Source organism: Lonchura striata, chromosome 4, assembly GCF_050655825.1.
Source record: "Lonchura striata isolate lonStrDom1 chromosome 4, ASM5065582v1, whole genome shotgun sequence".
Taxonomy (NCBI): Eukaryota; Metazoa; Chordata; class Aves; order Passeriformes; family Estrildidae; genus Lonchura; species Lonchura striata.
In genome coordinates, this window is record NC_140706.1 from 58,522,131 (window position 1) to 58,542,003 (window position 19,873).

The 19,873-nt window shown below is 38.7% G+C and overlaps 1 long non-coding RNA gene across 1 annotated transcript; it reads right to left on the reverse strand.

Annotated features, from left to right (window-relative positions):
- Positions 1-3,391: 3,391 nt before the first annotated feature.
- On the reverse strand, positions 3,392-14,833 carry LOC146767647 (uncharacterized). The gene is made up of 2 exons (XR_014954895.1): positions 13,262-14,833; positions 3,392-4,502 (listed from the first exon to the last, which is right to left on the reverse strand). It is a non-coding gene; the product is annotated as an uncharacterized LOC146767647 (long non-coding RNA).
- Between the last annotated feature and the right edge of the window lie 5,040 nt (positions 14,834-19,873).

The window sequence follows — 19,873 nt, forward strand, 5'->3', positions numbered from 1 at the left end:
AAAATTAGCTAGTTTTTATTCATTCTGTTTAGCTAAACACAGTCTTTGAAGCCTTCTGGAAGTTTTTTGGTCTTGGATTTCTGAAGTGACTCAAAGGAAATAAAACAGCCAGATACATTAATTACATTGTTTTACCTCTGTTCTTGGAACTGTTGGGGAAGAAGATATTTCAAAGTAATATGTTTTCCCCCATGGGATTTTATGATAGTCCTTAGTGCTAGCACAAAACCCTTGGCACACCTGTGCCATGCTGGCTGAGGATGTATAAAGCAGAGAATGGGGATTAGAAAAACAGATGTTCACATCTCTTTATATGAAGCAGTTCCTGCTGACTGGTGGTATAAAATTAGTTCTAATTAATAAAAAATATGTGTATAGTGCCATGATTGATGTTTGACCACAGTGGAACATTTCTAGGGTATGGAAAACATCCTCCACAATTCTTCTCAGTTGTTACCTCACCAGAAGCACTAGTTTGGGAGTTTTCCCAAGAAGTTATCCTGTTTTTCCAAGACAGCCAGCTCACCTTCACTAAGGGCAAATCCTGCCTGACCAACATGGTGGCCTTCTATGATGGAGTGATTGTAACCACTGACAAGGGAAGAGCAACACGTCACACATTTAGTCTTCTGTAAGGCCTTCAACATGGTGTCACTCGACATCCTTCTCTGGAGAGACATGGGATTGAAGGGTGGGCTGTTCAAAGATAAGGATGGAGGGATGTGATCAATAGCTCGATGTCCAGCTGGAGGTCAGTGATGAGGGGTGTCCCTCAGGGCTGTGTTGTGTAACTAGTGCTCTTTAATGTCTTCATCAATGACAAAGAGACATCCAGGGCACTCTCAGGAAGTTTGCTGATGACATGACAGAAGGATGGGATGCCATCCAGAGGGACCTGGACAAACTTGAGTGGTGAGCCCATGAGAACTGAATAAAGTTCAAAAAGGAAAAGTACAAGATGCTGTATCCATGCACAAAAAGAAGAGACTAAATAGTACCCAAGTATCTTAATTCTTCTTTCATGCTGTAGAAACTTACAACTAGAGACACGGATACTGTATATTTTCTTATACAGACAAGATTCTCAGGTAGGCAAGCAAATAAATAGGAGAAAATAGAGAGCGCATGATGGAGGCAGAGAACTAAATAGAGATGTAAAATATCACTGTTCAGAAGAAATAAATTGATAAAATAGTGGTACATGACAAATAGGCATAACAGCCCTCAATACTTACTGTCTGTGATTTGTTGGAGATCTCTATAATGAGCTCTCATGTATAAATAATTCAGAGCAGATTAAAGTGAGGTTCAGCAGTGGAATTAAATACTTACTGACCAGATGAGCTCATAACAGCATAAGCTTCTTTGCCTGCCTGTTAGTAATGCATATTTCTACAGTGGTAGGGTAAAAGGCAGTCCTGAGGAAGTTCATATCTGATTGAGGGACTGCTCATAGAAGGATCCTGTGGGGTCAAAGAACAAGGCTAACAACAGATTAATAAGCAAATAAGCAAAAAAATCTCATACTTAAACCCACCAATATATTGCAAAGAAAGAATTTATGAAGAGGGCATCAGTGAAACCACAGGCCCCATGGAGTTTGACGGGGAGGAGCTTCTCCTTATTTTGGTGGATGCTGTGAAGTATCACATTCTAACCTGTGGTACTGCAGCTCTGCTCATCCTCTACACAGGCAGAGTCAGATCTCTATATTTAAAACCCCATTAAAAAGGAATGGAGCCCAACATGTAATGGGAAGCACCTTGGTTTTCAAAACTCCTTAATTCACAGTTGAGAAAAAGTTGTCAGGGGTGCAAAATTATATATGAATTATATATGGTGGTGATTCTTTAAATATGTTTTAGAACAATCAATTACATTGGATTAAAAGGGCTGAGTAATGGGGTCAGTTCTGTTTTATATTTTTATCAATAATCTAGATGAGGGGATTGAATGCACTCTCAGTGATTTTGCAAATGACACCAAGCTGGGTTGGTATGTTGGTCTGCTGAAGGGTAGGAAGGTTCTGCAGGGGGAACTGGACAGGCCAGACTGATGGGTCAAGATCAATTGTGTGAGGTATGACCAACCTAAGTAAGACTGTAAAGCAGTAATTGGTTTAGTGGTTGTTTTCATGGATAACAGATTAGTTTCCATATTTACTAATCTCTGTAAAAGTTCACGAACAGTCTCTGCCCCACCATTTACTGTGGCCACACAACAGCCAATTTTGAAATTCAGTGCAACTCTGGGAACATAAACCTCAGTGGAAGATTAGAGAGATTAATACCTTGGTTTTTGGCAAGTCAGTTACAATGTGCACTCATGAAGCACAATTAGCAGGCCCAGATGGTAACAAAGCATGTTAAAGGGAAGCTGACTGCAGATGAAGCACGTGGAAATGGATAATTCAGCTCTCTATGTCTCCCTGTTTTTGAAGCTGCAACTACTGTAGCCTTAAGTATCTTTAATGGGAAGTTTTGCATCTGGTGAAGATTTATGCACAAGGCAGTTTTCCTAGAGCTACTTAAATGTGTCTGTATTTCTTCCACAGAATGCTTACTGGAGATTTCAGTTATGCCTTTCAATCTGAGCTGGATGCTTGGAAGCTGCGATATTTGATGGTAAAAACCCAGAATTTCTGTTTTTCATGAGGATGAATGAAACCACAGTGAAATAAAACAGATGAAAATTGGCAGAAAAGTAGTGTCTGCAGATGATCCTGTTCTCCCTAAAAGTGGGATTCATCAACTGTGTGCAGTCAACCAATCACACAGAGACAACTGATACAACTCTTTAGATGTTCTTCTATTAAAAGTTAAGGGGAAAATGAAGAGCCACCAGTTTTGATAAAAAAAAAAATAGCAACCTAGTCTGTTTCTACAGGACAGCTTTTTGTAAAACAGAAAGTGCAGAGGGGCTACTAACAATTCAATTCGTTATTCAAATGTTTATCTGAAAGCTGCAAAATGTGGACGTCTTCACCACTGTTCTTTAGTGTTGCAAAACTGACACCTTGACCCTGGCAAATAACCTGTTGTCCAGGTCTTGGCTGCTTGGGAGTACCTGCATGGAGGAGGAAATGCTTCACAGAAGTGCAGCAAAACTCACCTCTTCATCCTTACTGCTTTGCCACGTCCCACTGCTTGCTTGGGCCATAATCCAGGTGCAATATGAACCTGGTTAGCAGGATGAAGGTGAATGTCCCTAAATTTAAAGGCCGTTAGAATGCCTGACTTCAAACAGAGTACAAGTTAATCTTACTCTTAACTGTTACTGAGAAACAACATCCATCAAAAAAATAAGATTTCTCCCCAATGACTTCACTTGTTCACTTGTGCCTCAAATTAAAAACTTAGATTTAATAAAGGATGGACACTATCACACTCAATGGTAGCTGCTTTTTATTTGTCTTGACATGTTCACATCTAGAGATTTTAGTATTTGCTTTATGCTATTTTGTATGAAAATATATTCTACAACATCCACATATATTCTACATAATCCTTTCAGACTTATGGTATTTATTCAATTTAAAGCCAAAATATTTTTATGAAAATTGTGCAAATAAATAAATAATTGTATCCCTTTATGAATCAAAGCCTCATTTAAACCATGAGTATGCAGGTCTGGCGTACTCTGGTGTCTGCACCTTAATCCCATTTTCCTCTGTTCCAAGATCTTAGCTTTTTGTTATGCTGAATTCTCTCCAGTCATGAAAACCATATCAGAGCTTCCCCTGTCATTTCACTTCCTTAAAGTTCAAGCTGGGAAGCACAGAGCATTTGAGATTCTAACCTCATTTGTGTACCAGCTCACCAGCCACTTAATTTTCATCCATAACTTCTTATAATAAAATGAAAGAAGAGACTGTAGCCTAAATTGTGATTTAAGCCTACAAACATTATTTCAGTAAAGGAATGAAACAAATAAGCAAACACACACTAACATAGAATCACTCCTAAAACCCTGCCTTGAAACCATGGGGTAAATTGCTACAAAGGTCAAGATATCCCTGCTTTATGAATTGTGCAAACAGTTATTAGGTAGTTTTTTCTTCACCATCCTTTTATTTTCCTCCTCGTCATAGATTTACTATATTAACTCTGTTGTTAAGCTCAACAGCAGAAATTCAATGTTTTCCTACTTCCTTTCAAGAAGCACAGAAGACCATTTGACCCCTCTGGGATGGCTGTGCTGAGAGAAACTTGGTGCACCTTCTTGGAGGCAGAAGAGGTCGAAGTACGTTCACAGAGCTTTGCACGTACGCTGGGAATCCACAGCAACCCCAAGGACCAGCCAGAATCCAAAAGGAAATCTCACTGCAGCAGCTGGGCACAGGGCTTGCTGCCTGCAAATACTCCTGACTGCTACTCATGCTGTGGCAATTCCTTGGTAAGGACTAAAGCAAGGCAAGAGGCACCAAGCAGAATCTTCAAAGCTTCCTTCAAGATGGAGCTGCAATGAGGGGAAGGGAGGAAAAGAAGAGTTCAGTCTTCTCCCTGCAGAGAAGAAACATTATTATGTGAGCTTTAGGAGAGAAGTAATTTCTATGCTTATAATTGCTGAAGGAAAACTGCACTTACCAGACTTGCCCACCAAGAGGACCCTGCCTGTATCTTTGCTAGGATTAGACACTGTTTTGCTCCAGTTTTCAACAGATCATTAGAAGGAAGATGATTTCCAGAGCCCTTTTTTAAAATGATTTTTCAGCTTTTTCCAAAGTTCCTTCTGCTTCTCATTGCACTGGCAACCAAATATATACTGCCTAAGGCGCTCAGCATACATCAAAATGGAGAAACAATAAAGCTGGGTTTTAACTCTGGCATTCAGGAAAAAGGACAAGGAGCAGCATGGTGGAGAAAACGCTGTTCAAAATCTACATAAGGGCACTCCTTTCCAGGGGAAAAATGTCCTCAATTGTGGATATGAGCAGTGCTCTACCATTTGCTCTTTCCCCCTGTTGTGCACTCAACCTTCAAAATTCAGCTGCCAGTTGGTGCTTTTAATTTAAAGCATGTTCATAAGTAAAGAAGTCTCCCTCCAGGTTCATTAGAGTCACAGGGTATTTGGCAAGCCTTGTAGCAAGAATTAAATGACAAATATGCCTTTGCATCTGAACTCTCAAGCCACGAATAAATCAAACTGAACAGTCTTCCAGAATTCAAAAATCACCTCAAGTTAATACTGAGCTTTTAACAGTGATGAGAAAGTAAAATGTGCTTTCTTTTCATGTACATGGTAGCTGCAGGTTACTCAACTTGCTTTTAAATGGTCCTTTGATTTCCTAGCAGCTGTATCAGCTGCCATTACTTTCTGATGGTGAGGGACAGAAGGAAGCTAAAATTACCACCATACACTTTGTGTAAATGACTGCATTTTGTACATCACCTTCACTGACATTAAAATACACCTGGCCACTTGTCGGGTTTTAAGATAATAATAATAATAATAATAATAATAATAATAATAATAATAATAATCCTCAATGCTTTAGAGGGAAAATGCATTTAACAAATTGTTTATAGCTGACAGAAAATGACATCTTCAACTTCCAGTTGATCAATCAACATGTAAGACTTCTAGGTTTTTGTTCTTTCAGCTGGCAAAACTGCTCAGAGTCACTTGCATATTTTGTAGAGACTCTGCTGAATTTACTCAAAGCAGGGTCATTAAAAAGAAACAAACAAACCAACCAACCCCATAAGCAGCACACTTTCCTCACACTATTTCACTGAGATCAATTTCCTGGGTCTAGTTTTTCATACAGGTGGACAAACAGCTCTGCTATTACCATCAGGAAAACACAGGATAAAGTGTTAAACAGTGAGGAGGCTGGGAAGGAGCAGAAGGAGATTTCCTGGCTTCAGTGCAGCACACAGTAATTCAGGAGTATGCAAGGAATTGTATATGTTTATTCTAATTTCCTTCACCAACTTGCAGATCAGCAAGTTCTGGAGCTTAGTACTCTGGATATGTTATGAAAAAAAACTGCTTCACCCAGCCTGAGGCAGTCCCTTGACAGAATGGGACTAATTCAAGGACTTCTAAGTTGTGCATTTAATAACTCCCCTAGGGCCTGGCATAAACCCATTGTCACACATCTCTGAGTCATTTCATCACCTGCTTATTTGATTTCAAAAAGGATTGATATTGCCAATGAGCAATTTTATCATTTCCATTCCCAGACTGTCCCTTTGTAATTGTGACCCTCCAACAGGTACATTTCCAATATGCATTTGATTCAGATCTGACATATACAACACAAGGGTGATATTAGCTAGTGAAACCAGTAATTCAAAGTTTATGCAGTTTACTCTAGCTGAAAGATAAGACAGAATCCAATTCAGGATAAGTAAAATTGTGTGGAAAGGCAATATTGTATTTGACTTAATACAGCAACAGCAAATTAACCTTTTACCATTTTCAGAGCAGTAAGTTTATCAAAGGTCAGTGATGGCCATTTTTGCTAAGGTTCTGGAAGTCTTAACTCAGATTCAGCATGACCCCAGTTTTACCCAAAATGGTGATTTTGCTAAGGGTTATTCTCTTGCCTCCACCTCAATCCTTAGTATTGATAAGGAAAAAATAGAGAGAAAAACAATCACTGTATCAGCACAGCTCTTATGTCAAGCACAGTATGCCTAATACAGGCGAAGAACTGTTACAAAAGTTTCCAATTTTGATAATCTCATTTAAGATGTTAGTGAAAGAAAACACATTCATGCATTTTTAGATTTTATTCTGTATTGCTAGGAAAACCAGATGTCTCAAAATGTGTGTTACATTTCAGTAGAGAACCAAGAATCTATTTTTTTCCTCATTTTTATAGATTTTCACACATATAATACTTGAATATTTTCATGGAAGATGTATTTGATGAAGGATCTGCTCTACATCTCTGTCTCATTGGGCAATTAGCAGCTTCAGCAACTGGAGCTGGAAAAAATAACACTGCTTGCAGGGGAACCTAATCATATTCTGAGCCATGTAAAATTTCATATGGGCACTATCTTTTTTATGCAATTTGAAATCAAGTTAGTTATGTAAGTAAGTAGAAGTCAGCTGAAAACCTGGGGCTGCAAATGGCCATCTTGGTGTCTGTTATTTTAAGGAAGTGGTCTCTTTCCTATGATATTTTCTGATGGCAAGACTAAACTATGACAGACGTTAAGCACACCATAGTGAGGGAGAAGAAGTAAAGTGCCAAAAAGAGTTCATTTAAAAAATAAATTGCTTATTTGTAAGCAAACAAGGCAAAGTCACAGTTTAAGCAACTACTTTGGAATACAAACTAAAGCAAACACATAAAGTTGTCAGCACCCTGTAAAATAGAGCTCCATAACACTGTTGGGCTGTGAGTATAAACCACGCAGGAGCTTCAGCCCTGGAATGCATAACACATGCATATTAGTATCTGCCTCAAGGTAAAGCAGGAGTTTAGTACAAGGTTGGGTAGACAGCTGTATATATTTTTCTTTTTTGGAGAAAAATGTAAATGACCTTACATTTTACATAAGGTCAAAATGTAACATAACTGGAGTTAGGGTGGGAGGAGAATGGGGAAGTCACAGAAGCAGAAGACAGCCTGAGAATGTGAGGAACGTGGCAGCTGAAACATGACTTGATGGTTTATGAACCCAAAATTTTATCTTTTTAAACTCTAAACAAGTGTAAATCTGGATCTGTTGGACAGATATCAAACATATGCAGCAAGGCCAGTAGTCCAGGAGCACAAAGGATTTCAGACATGATAGCCAGTTTTTATTATGATTTCCTGCCTTCTTGTCCTAGGACGAAAATAAGGAAACTGCTTTGCTTTGCATTATTGCCATCCTGCCATTAATTTGCTTAAGGGGAAGAAGGGAAAAGACAAATTCAAGGTTTCACATCAAACACTGGTTTCAAACTTGATCTAGATGTCTGCAAGATTGGCATTTAGTGCTCTTGAACAGTTTAATCTCCTTTCAGAAAAAAAAATTAGAGGTCTAAAGGAGGACTCCTTTCTTTTAGGGTAGTAAGAAGCATCTCGCTTACCACAAGGGGCACCATCAAGCTTAAACACAAGAATTTAAGTCCCTAAATATTTTTATTCATACAACAAACACTTGTGTTCATAGTAGGACTAGCCTCCCTTGCCTGGTTTTCTGTGTCACTTTGTGAAGAGAGCTTCAGTTCAGAAACAAATTCTACTTAGAGAACAATGTGATGATGTAATGCAAAACTGTTCAATCTTGGATCCCATACAAGACATTATCTGAAGCCATGTTGCATTTGAGAGCAGTGTTATGTGGGAACTCAAAATGTCTCTCAGACATTTTTAGAGGTTCCAGGCCTTGGTCAGAAGCATTCTAGACCCTGGCAGACAGCTGAAAAACAACTGTGATTTTGAGTTTGAGCCATGGAATGAATTACCAGCTTTGGAGGTGGAACGAGCAGTCACAAAAGGTTAGATAGTATAGTAAAAGTAGTTACAAATTAGAGGGGAAATTTTTTTAGTATTGTACAGGGGGGTTTTAGCACATGTACAGGGGGGTTTTCACTTTGTACATGGGGGTCAGAAGTTCTAAGATGGAGGAAAGTGGGCTGAACCCATCCTTCTTCCTTCTTCTTCCTTACCTCCATGTTCTTGGTGATGTTGGCACTCACAGATTGGTTTAGAGTAGCAAAACACTTGGCAACGTAGGTAGTAGGTATTGGGGAATAATTGTAAACATGTAATACGTAATATATCATATAAAAGATAGCAGCAGCCCTGGGCGGGGAGAGAGACGAAGAAGACAGCAGATAGAGAGGATGTCAGGGTGTGTGTGTGCCTCTACCCAGGCCACTGATCAAATAGCCGCAGTCCAAGAACATAATCTGTTAGATAACTAGCAATAAACTGCCTTGAGACCGAACAGCTAAAGCCTGCGGAGTTTTTCTTTGGAAGCACGGGTTGGAGGAGGAATTTCACCACCACATGTGGCCCCAAAACAAGGCTGGGGTTCTCACAGTGTTAGAGACAGATCTGAACACTGCACTAATCACCATCAAAACCAGCATCTGAGATGGGAATTTGAGCTTTTCTGCCTGGAAAATTAGTAAGGCAGGGGTAGAGACTGACAAAGTTTCCTGGAACTTTAAGTCTTGGCTCCTCACAGCCAAAATCTGTGGAGACCATATTTACTCATGCCATTACTCCCATTTATCTCATCTCTTGGTGCTGTCCCTAGGCTTTACCTCCCATCCCAAAATACAAGTAAATAGTGGCACCCCACATGATCATACAGTTACATTGTTTGAAACAGACTTCAGGAGATCATCCAGTCAGTCTTCTATAGAAAACAGTTCCAATCAGAGTAGATAGATCAAAATTTGTCCATATATGACATCTTGAAGGATTCCCCTGGAGATTCCTTTTCAGATGAAATGGAAAGCCTGACTTTGAAAGTAAACCTTCCAAACCGCCACCATTCTGAAACTCTGCATGGTGACAGCAGGACTATGATACATTTTCCAATGCCCAGAGCTCAACCACACATTTTCTTAAACATGCCATTAGTGTTTGTAATTAGGATCTTAATCCGTACTACTGAAATTAAAGCAGTTAAATTAAAGCTCCTTCAGAAGGAGAATTGAAGCCAATACAGCAAAACTTGAAACTTTCCTGTCTTCAAGGCAAGCCACTGGATCTTCAGTTCAGTGGATACTGAGAGCAACCACCCCCTCCTCTTCTGTGACTGCTCATCCAGATGCCTCTGAAGTAACATAAAAATTTCCTGACTCTGTTCTTGTTCCTAACACATTTAAGAAAGTTTAATACAATTTGGTGCCTTGTTCTTCATATTTTTCTTTGCCCTTTCTGCTTCCATTCTGAAGTATTATTACATTAGACACCCTGAGAGGTCTTCACCACAGGACAAGGTAAGAAAAGGAAGATAGAATACTGGGAATTAAAGCAAATATCAGCTGTTTCTGAAAAGAACCTGTGTGATTTATTTTTTGCTTATCAATCAACTTTAACTTTTTTTTTTTACAAAAGCTCTACTGCTCAAACTGTAGGGATGTCTTCCTCAGGTCTACTCTCTTAAAGTGCCTACTTTCTACACCAGACAGCACCAAAGCCAAGGAAACACTAACCTAATTCCTGGAGAGTGAGAGGATTGAAAAGAAGAGATTTATTGTGCTGTCTTCTAATGAAGAAGTAGAAAAAGAAATTGCTACAACTTTTTCTCATTTGCCATCTCTTTTGACTATCACAGATCAGGGGTATGACATGTTTCACTGCCAACCTATGGATTTCAATGACCTCAAAAATAACACTCCTTTGCACAATACCTGAACACGTTAATTTCTTGCAGATGGAAGACTTTCTCATTGGAGGCCTTTTTGTTATCTCCACTAGTGGATTCCCTAACAAAAACTGAATTCTATTGTCTTCATCCAGGACAGACAAATAGAAGTCCTACTGATGCCTTTGGAAAAAATAGTTACCCTGAAATACCTCTCCCACTTCTCACCAGCTTTTTAATAATCTCTTGCTGGCATTCAGACTCTTACCCAGGACTTCACAAGCAGCAGACTCCATTAAATGTCTTGCATTCCTCTAATTACATGAAAATCTTTCAATGTAAATTACTCCAAATATTGCACTGGAGCCACAGCTGTGCAGCATCCCATCAGCATCAACTAGGTGCTGTCATATTTACTGGCAACAGCTCCAAGTTTTCTACCAAATTGTTTCCTCCAGAAGCCACCAACCCCACAAGCAAATAACCTCCATTGGATGTTTTGTTGCAAAAATACATGAAAATATTTTGCCTTTTCTGATATTTGCTTTGGAGGGCTAGGTGCTTATGGTATTCTTTTAGTTATTCAGGTATTCTGCTAATCCTTATTTGCACAAAACTTTGATAGTTATTCCAAGACCATGTATTTTCCATGAAGCATGGGACAAACTTGTAGTGGTATATCAGAGGAGACAACACAAAAAAAAAAAAAAATCAGCCCCACATTGACCTCTTACCACTCCTGGCAGGACTCCTAGCACACCAGGAGAAGGTTCATATGCAGAGATCATCAGTAAATGAATAGTAGTTTGTGGCATTTGATTAGGGAGGACATGCACAGGAAGAAAAAAAATCCAGAATGGCACATATCTCACTGCTCAAGATTGTGGGAAAAGCAGGTGTCAAAGAAAGAAAGGTGGGGTGAAGAATGTTTTAAGTTTTGTGTAATCAAAAAGCGGATGTTCATGCAGGGTGTGATTTAGCATCCCTTAAGCATCCTCAGTGGTGCTCTCACAGTTCTCTGCAGTTCAGCAGACCTTTCTTTCCATCCTAGGCTGCACAATTACTGTCATATAAAACACATCCTCAGGATACATGTAGGTATCCATGCTCACAAAAGGGAGGGTATAATAGTCTATATTCAGTCTACATTTATCTCAAAAACCAGTGATGTCATTAGGGATAAGACTATTTTTCCCTAGAACTGGAGCTAAGTCAGAATAATCACACAGCTGGCTATCAAGGTTTAGTCACAGACAGCACTTCTGAAGTCACCATAACTCAATTATGTTCAGTTGAGGACTCATAGCCATACTTTCAGGAAAGAAGTTATAAAGGAGATGAAAAAGAATGTTAGTAAGGAATAAGCCAGCCTTATCAGCCAGAGATCAAAGCTAACAGTGAATCAGCATTCATTTCATCAGGCCCCTGAAGCAGATTTTTCTCTCCTCTGCTTACATCATGTCAGAATCCCTACAGCTTTCCATGAAAGCTGGAGCCATTTTGTCTTTCACCAACTTAATTAATAATCCAGACAGGGATCAAAATGAACTGGATTTTATTTAGTGTAGAGGGAATTTCAAATATCATTAGGATATAAGAAAAAATTAATTCAACCTCCTAACAATGGTTACTTGGGGTATTATAAAAAACATTGAAACAAGGAAGTTTCAATAGTGTACAAGAAACAATCACAACTAAAAGATGCAATGCAGCTTCAGGTACAAATTTTCACAACTGAAGTAGAAGACCAGCAGCGTTCTTATATGAATGCTGCAGCTGTGGACACTCCCTTTTCCCATGATGTGAACAATAAATGCATCTGTTAAAGCAAAAAGGCTGCTGGCTCCTATCAAAACCTGTCACTAAAACACACAGCTGGTGTTTGACAGGTTGGCTTCCAAAAGTTAATACCATATATTGAGTTCAGAATTAAATCTGAGCATAATTCACACATATGCTCCTAAAAAGACATTTCAGTTTAGAAATTAAGGTCATTAATTGAGCCTGCTTTTCAAGTTTATTACTTCTTAGACTGTGATCACTGAAATGATAATTCTTTTGGGGAGAAAGGTACTTCTGGCACAAAAGCCAACTTCAGAGATTTATATATAATACACACATAGGCCCCTTAGCTTTAACTACTTTCCAAATGGCTTCTCATCACAGATGTGCTATGGTTTAACAGGTAATATGAAGCCCATTGCAAAGCATGAGAAGATGTTTTCTTGCCATCTCCAAATGGGATTAAGAACTCTTTTTCTTTTTTTAAAAGATGGCGACTAGATGGTCACATGTAATTAGGTGAAAAGGTAGTCAGTAAGTACTCTTCAGCAAAGTGTGTTGTAATATTGATCTCCACTCCCTCTACTTCTACAGAAATTAAGCACTATCAAGTATAATATGATAAGCAAAAAAGATTAAATCAATGAGCTTCTGTTGCATAAATAAATAAATAAATAAATTTTAAAATAAAAAAAATAAAAAGGAAAATTAACACAAGCATCCAATCACAATAAGTTTTGTACAAGAGCTGCACTTTTAAGGTATCAGTTTGCTTCTATGCATATGGAGACTGTAGTTCAGAGGTCTTACATCTCCAGTCTTTGCTCCATCTTCTCCCTTGAGAATAATTCCAAAAAGGAAACCAAGCTTTTCAGGGAGATAGATGCACCCTGAGACATGAGGCTGATCTCATACTCAGACTCCGGAGGAAGAAAGGTTAACTTAGACTTGACTTTCTGGAATTACAGACAGAGAAAAGCACAAGGAAAGCCAAAGCTGGCACAAATATGTCATTCTGCCTCTGGCAGAGGCACGGGAGGTATCAAACTATGGTAGGAATGCTGATTGTCCAAAGTGAAGGAAAAGGGAGGACAAAGGGAGGAGGCAAAAAAAAAAAACAAAACAAAACAAAAAACGGAGGACAAAAGAACAACATGGAATAGGAGAGAGATGACAAAATATGCAGCAGATGTATGTGCATTAACCTTGGCAGATGCAGGGCAGAACTCAGTGGGTCCAATTCTTCTTGCATTTACTTTCCTTCACCCCAACACAGCAGCACAAGAATCAAGCATAGGACATCCTTTAGCCAAAATACTTAAAAACAAACTAAATAAAAATGCTGTCAAATATCAGAAATCTCTACCCTGTTGGCTCATGCTTCACTGTTGTTTTCTTTTCCTCAATATTTTAATTATTTGCTAATTCCTCCTGGGAAACTTGTGTCCTAGTTTTCTCAGGAAACACAGGGCTTCCTAATTACATAAACCCCTGACTACTTCACAGTTAAAGGAGCAAAAATCACAAAAAACTCTGTGAAGTTTAAAATGTTACACACGTATAGACTAACAGCATAATGATTTAAAGGAGGCATTTGCTATGCAGAGCATTAATAAAAATGAACACAAAATAGAATGTAAAAATCCTTCACATCACTTTAGATCCACTATAAGTTCTGTTGATTTAGAAGGATGATTTACCATTCAGATTGAGGGATAGAGCACTTATCCACATGTACTATGTGCATTTTCATTTAAGTTACATCATACTTTATATACTCTTCTCTATGAGCGGGGATTTTATAAGGAAAACCAAAGTGAAGCAAAAGTGTGCAAACTGCTTTAAAATAGACACCTGGTATTCATTACAGTGTTTCTTTTCAATTGGCCAGGGCAAGGTCAAAGTAACATCATAACACATGCAGCCTGTTCCCTTGCTGAACAAATGCTCTAATCTGGCCTCTTTCTTCCTCTTTGTTTCAGCAAGGGCAAGCAGAGGGAGGACCACATGAGTTATGTCCCTGTTTCACTCCCACATTTATTTTATTTTGTGGGCATTCTTCAGTCACAATTCACTTTAGGTTCACTCCACATTTCTTTCTGTTACCCAACACCTGTAGTTTTAGTGTGGAAGAGAAGGACCTTCAATTTTGACAGCACTTTGAAGTGGCAGACTGTTGGTAAGACTTCAGTTTTTTAATACACATTTATAAATACTAGAAATCCAATAGTCACAAGAGTGGTTAAAAATTAGTCTACTTCCTGAGCAAGACAGAAGAGTTTCTTCAGAGATCAGGCACAGATCTTGTGAAATGTGAGATCTTTTCCCAAAGTTTAATTTACTTTGCAAGGAAGAACTACTCATTACTTTATTTTTGTTTAAAGTCTATTTGTTTGGGTGTTTTGTTTGGGGTTTTGGTTTGGGCTTTTTTGGCATTGCAAAATAGACATTCACTTCCTGGCACTGTAAAGTGTATGCCTCACAAGAGACAGGACAGGAACTGTCCCAGCTGTACTTGCAGGGAAAAATCAGAGGAAGCCTTGTTAGATGCTGATCCAACTTAGTTAAATTAAACCATAAATCATAACCATTATCTAATAAAAATCTTTCAGAGAGGCTGCAGCTGAGCTCTCAGTGAAACCATTCTCAATATTAGGTAAGAGACACCCGCTTTGATAGCTATAATGGGAGTTTCCAACTGAGACACGGTGATAACTGTGCCACCTCTTAGGGCCACTTGGACACCACAGGGACTATCAGACACATCCAAGGTCCAGTTCTGGTGTGGCCAGAAGCTCAGGGAAGGACACAGATCTCTTGTTCACCTTTCTCTGATGACCAGGTGTCACTTCACTCATTGACTCAGGCTTCCTCAGAAGAGCCCTCAGAAGAGCTTCCTCAGAAGCTCCTAAACTCTTCCTACCCCTAAATAACAAACACCAACATATGGTGGGGGCAAAACATATAAGGACAGACAAGACTAAAGTCCAGCAACATTAAAGGTAGATCTCTCTGACGGTTGGAAAGATTAAACCTGTCACATCACTGCAAATGGCTTTTTCCTGTGCCAGTTCATGACAACAAAATATGTCTTTTCTCCATTAATGGATGAAAGCCTCTCCCCTGTCAAGTCTTGACCTTTGGGTTTCCATGACAGGCTGGCATGTAATATGTCTATACTCTGCCTAGGAGAGTGTGTGTGTGAGTGAGTGTGTGGAGAGGTGAGAATGCAGGTTTGAGGGGGATTATGTTTTATTTTTTATTTGTGTACTCATTGGAATTTACTGTTCAATATATTTGTCACTAAGGAAAAAATCATCCTTTTTGTCTGAAATGACATTATTTCATCCAGTCTCTCCCCTTGATCCAGGAGAGTCCCCAAGAGGCTGATACAAGAACAAGGAATTGCGACTAATGAAGAATATTTTCAATCTTGTGTAATGAAACACCACACTTCAAGGTCCATTCTAGAGGGAATAATATTTAAACCCACTAAGTTATTATAAATCTAGGGACTTCTAGAGCAAAAAATGCTAATGCTATTTCAGTAACTTGTGCATTTATGCTCTTATACAGTTATGTGTTAACAAAGAGGTGAGGAACTTGAATTTTCAATCTTACAGGACTGGAACACAAAACTCAGAGTGTATGACTGACCATTAACCCCAAGGCCAGGATTGCCAGTCCATATGAACAAAATCCTCTTCCTCTTCTTCCGCAACTCCTGAAATCCTTAGCCTTTCCATGGCATCTCTGAAGAGCAGGCAGTTTTTAAGCCTGCATGTACACAACAACCTCTAGTGATCAAAGAGGTAACTACAGATAATACAGGCAGCAGGAACTTTTCTTTGTTTCCAGAGCACAAGACCTCCTTCTCAGAGTGAAAAATACCAGGATCGCAACACTTGTGACAAAAATCCTGAGCATTTTTAGCATCTAGGAATGATAAAACCTGTTAACAGCACCCACAATAGAAGTCTTGCAATCACAGAGATTTAATTTAAAAAAAAAAGTATATATAGAAAAGTATTTATTCCGTAAAAGAGCCCAGTGGACCTCACTATTCATGAAGAAATGAGAACCTGAAAATTCTCTGTATCCATTGAGGAGATATTTCTTCCCTAGCAGGGTGAGACAGAAGAGACAGAAAAGTTGTAGGTCAGCTGGCACTTTATTACTTCTTAGGAAGCAGAGGAAGATGAGAATATTTCTAAAGAAATCCTTGCTGGGTACAGAGAATGAGCAGCAATCACTTCATTCAAACACTTTGGTGGAAGTATACTTTCCAGAGAGCGTGGCCCCAAACACCCCATCAAAGATGATGCCAAAAATAAGTGACAGGACTGGTAATAAGAGCTCAATTGTCAATTTAATAGAAAGATTTTATTCGCTATAACTCAGCTTTTGTACAAATTGCTTCTAGGCTCTCTGCATACATAGACTTTAAAAAAAAAAAAACCACAGAGCACAGATTTTTAAAAGTGCTTTTAGCTTTATAGATAAGAAAGGACCTTTTAAGTGAAAAACATGGTCCTAAACAGATTTTTCATCCACTCTCCTGCTACACAAATGTGCTCTCCAAATTAGTGGCATAATCTCCTTGTCCCTGAACTTCTGCTTTTAGACTTCCTCCATTTACTAAAAAGCAAATTTCTTGGCATGGTTAGAAGGAATTGCACTCTGGACAGAACTTGTTCTAATTTGTCAGCTGCAGAGGGAGTCTAAGACAGCCAAACTTCAGGTAGGGTTAAGCAAGCCAAAACTTCAGCTAAAGGGGTAAGAGAGTCTCATCTCTGTCTCTGATTTAGCTTACACTATGGCCAGCCACTTTATACCCTTTTTAACAGTACTCCATGGGTTTACAAAGATCTGACCCCACTGTTAACAGTTTAACCAAAGCCTTTTACAGTCCTCTCAGCCATGGTAACATTCATACCATTTCACTAAAACTACATTTTCATTCATTTATACACAGGAAGCCAGGAGAGAGAAAAGTACTGATTAAAAAACCCCCAACAACAAAGAAGCAGAAATCTTGGCAAATTTATAAATAGCCAGAAGTCACCAAATAAAAGCAGCATCTCAATCCTACTGCTTAATTTGCAGCCCTTACGTACTTGAAAAAGAGAAACTTGTAAATTTCCCAAGAGCATACACATCATTCTAGAGCAAAGCACTCCCTTCACAGAAGCATTAACATAGACTCAAAATAAACCTTTCACATCCACAAGTAATTTTAAAATACAAAGGTGCACAGGAATAGTTTGGCTACATGTTCAAAAAAGCTTTTGGAAATCCCTACAGATGCCTCTGGGCCTAGTCAGACATCTTTACCTTATGCCCTAATAAAAAAGGCAGCATTTTATGCCAAACTTTCTCTCCTTGGGAGGAAGGAACTGACCACAATACCCTCTCACCAGGCCATAACCACCTGGTGAAAGGAATGTGCAATCTTCCTACCAAGGAGCAAGTAAAACCACAGCATCCTCCTGCAGCCCCTGGCAAAAGAGAGGGAAGGACGAACCTCCAGAAGACAATGGGGGAACATTTCCAGCCTCATTGAAGTGTCCCAACACTCACTGCATCTGGGCCATCTACAGATGTGCAATTTTGTCTTAAACAGCTAAGTGCAAGCTCCAGGGAAATAAATCTTCAGTCTGTTATTTTAGACACAGCTCATATCTAATGCAAATATCAGGGAATAAGATCTTTCCTTACTCCCTCCCCATAGGTGCACAACAAACACTGGGCTCTTCAAGCAGCTTCCCTTCCCCCTTACTTATGTCTTGAGGAAATTTTTCCAAGTTTTGATAACTGCCTTTTGGCTGGTCATTGAAGAACTGATCATTTGACTTCTTCTGTTTCAGAAAATAGGTCATTATTGGCCAAGCTTCACTCCACTTGTGACAGCTTATGTGAAAGTATCCTATTACAACTACAATAATTTGCCATTTTGGGGTATAAATTGGATTCATTCCCATTGCAGAGATTGCTTTTCACAGCCTCTTTTCATTCATGCTTAAATATCATTAGAAAGCCTGTGTGTGGCTTTTAGGCAGCAAGTAAATATTAATGTATTGTGCTTAAACATGGAAGCTTCTCAAGGTGCTGCAATGGTAAAGTGAATTATAAAATGAAAAATCAATATGAATAAATTCCAGTGAATACACACCATAGATTTATCTGTGACAATGAAGGACCACGTTTTTGCTGTATCCTACAGCTACAGTTCTTCTAATAGGAAAACATGTTTTCCATTACAGACCATCTAATGCCACTGAAATCTGGCACCCCATCAACTCAGAGAATTAAACAAAGCCCTTATTTGCAAATTCACTTCTGCTGTGATTTCACTACATTCGGTACTGCTGCAGAATAAACATCATGCTGACAAATTGTATTGGGTAATTTAGCACTCAAATGTAGGTGTTAATTCTCTGAAGGACAGACTTCAATTAGATGGCATATTTATATGTTTTTTCATTCAAAATCACCATCGAGGTTAATGTATACACTGAAAAGTGGAAAGCTCATCTACTAAAAGAATATTCAGATACTAAATATCCACAATAGGGAGGAAGTGGCTGGATCTGTGATTTAGCTTTGAGTCTGCATCTGGTTAGAATGCCATAGCTCAGAAACAGTAGGAAAATAGCCGGCCTCCAATAAAAGCAAGTAGTCCTGGATAATACATTTCAAAGTGCACAAGGACAGAAATTAATGATGCAAAAAAAGATAATCCCCCCTAAATCAACCCAAATGACAAACAAGCCAACCAAAATAAAACAAGAAGAAAACCCTCCCCACACTTTTTAAATGGATACAGAACAGTCTTAGAAATACTTAATTTAAAAAAAATTAATTTCATCTCTTTTCTGTCTCTGTATGTTACCTTATTATACTGGAAGGAAAACCCTGAAAATTCCTAGAATGAGATATACTACCATATCTGCTCTTAATTTCAGTTTTTGTCAACATAATCTACAATCTGCATTATGACTGAATTTATAAGGTAGAAAATAGCCTCAGGACTGTTACTATAAAAGCTCAGGTGAAGCACTTATGTCTTTAACAGGAACACACCTAATGAAACACTGTCAGAGCCTGACATACATATATCCCTAGATTCACCTTACTTCCTAGTGCCTTAATCCTGTTTAATGACAAAACCCATTTATTTCATCACCTTAACTGTTGCAGGCTCCTGTGCTTTGTTTCAAGCCATACAGTTTTTTATTTTTCAAATATGTCTGGAGCAAGAGTAGTACTGTGAACAGAGAGAAACAAAGCAGGAGAAGAAGAAGCAGAAAATAATCTTTGCCATAATCTTTGATTAATTCATAGAAAAATCTTAGCACATGATTTCCTCACCTGATTTGCAGAGTGCCTTTCACAATTCTCCAGGTAAATTAAGCAAATTGGAAACACAAATATGTTACAATAAAAAGAACAATAAACCTTTTTAATCCACAACCTTTAAGCAGAGGAAGATAACATCTCAAATATCAGAAAAAATGACTTCTGAAAGTTAGAAGGCCTGACAGACACTCAGGAAACTGTCTTCAGAGTTCTCCAAAGAAAACACTGCATTTTCTTCAGTGTCCCTGGTAGAATAGAAGTTATTGGTGTGTTTCACAGATGTTTCAAGTAGCTAGAGAAGAATGTGGCTGTGGAGATATGACGTGGATTTGGTACAGCAGAACCAGCTTCAACAATACATCTCCTGTACTCCATGTGTCACCAACAAGATCTAATTCAAATTTAGATGTGCAGATGCTCTTCTAAGATAAACAGTCTATATAACCAACATCAAAGGC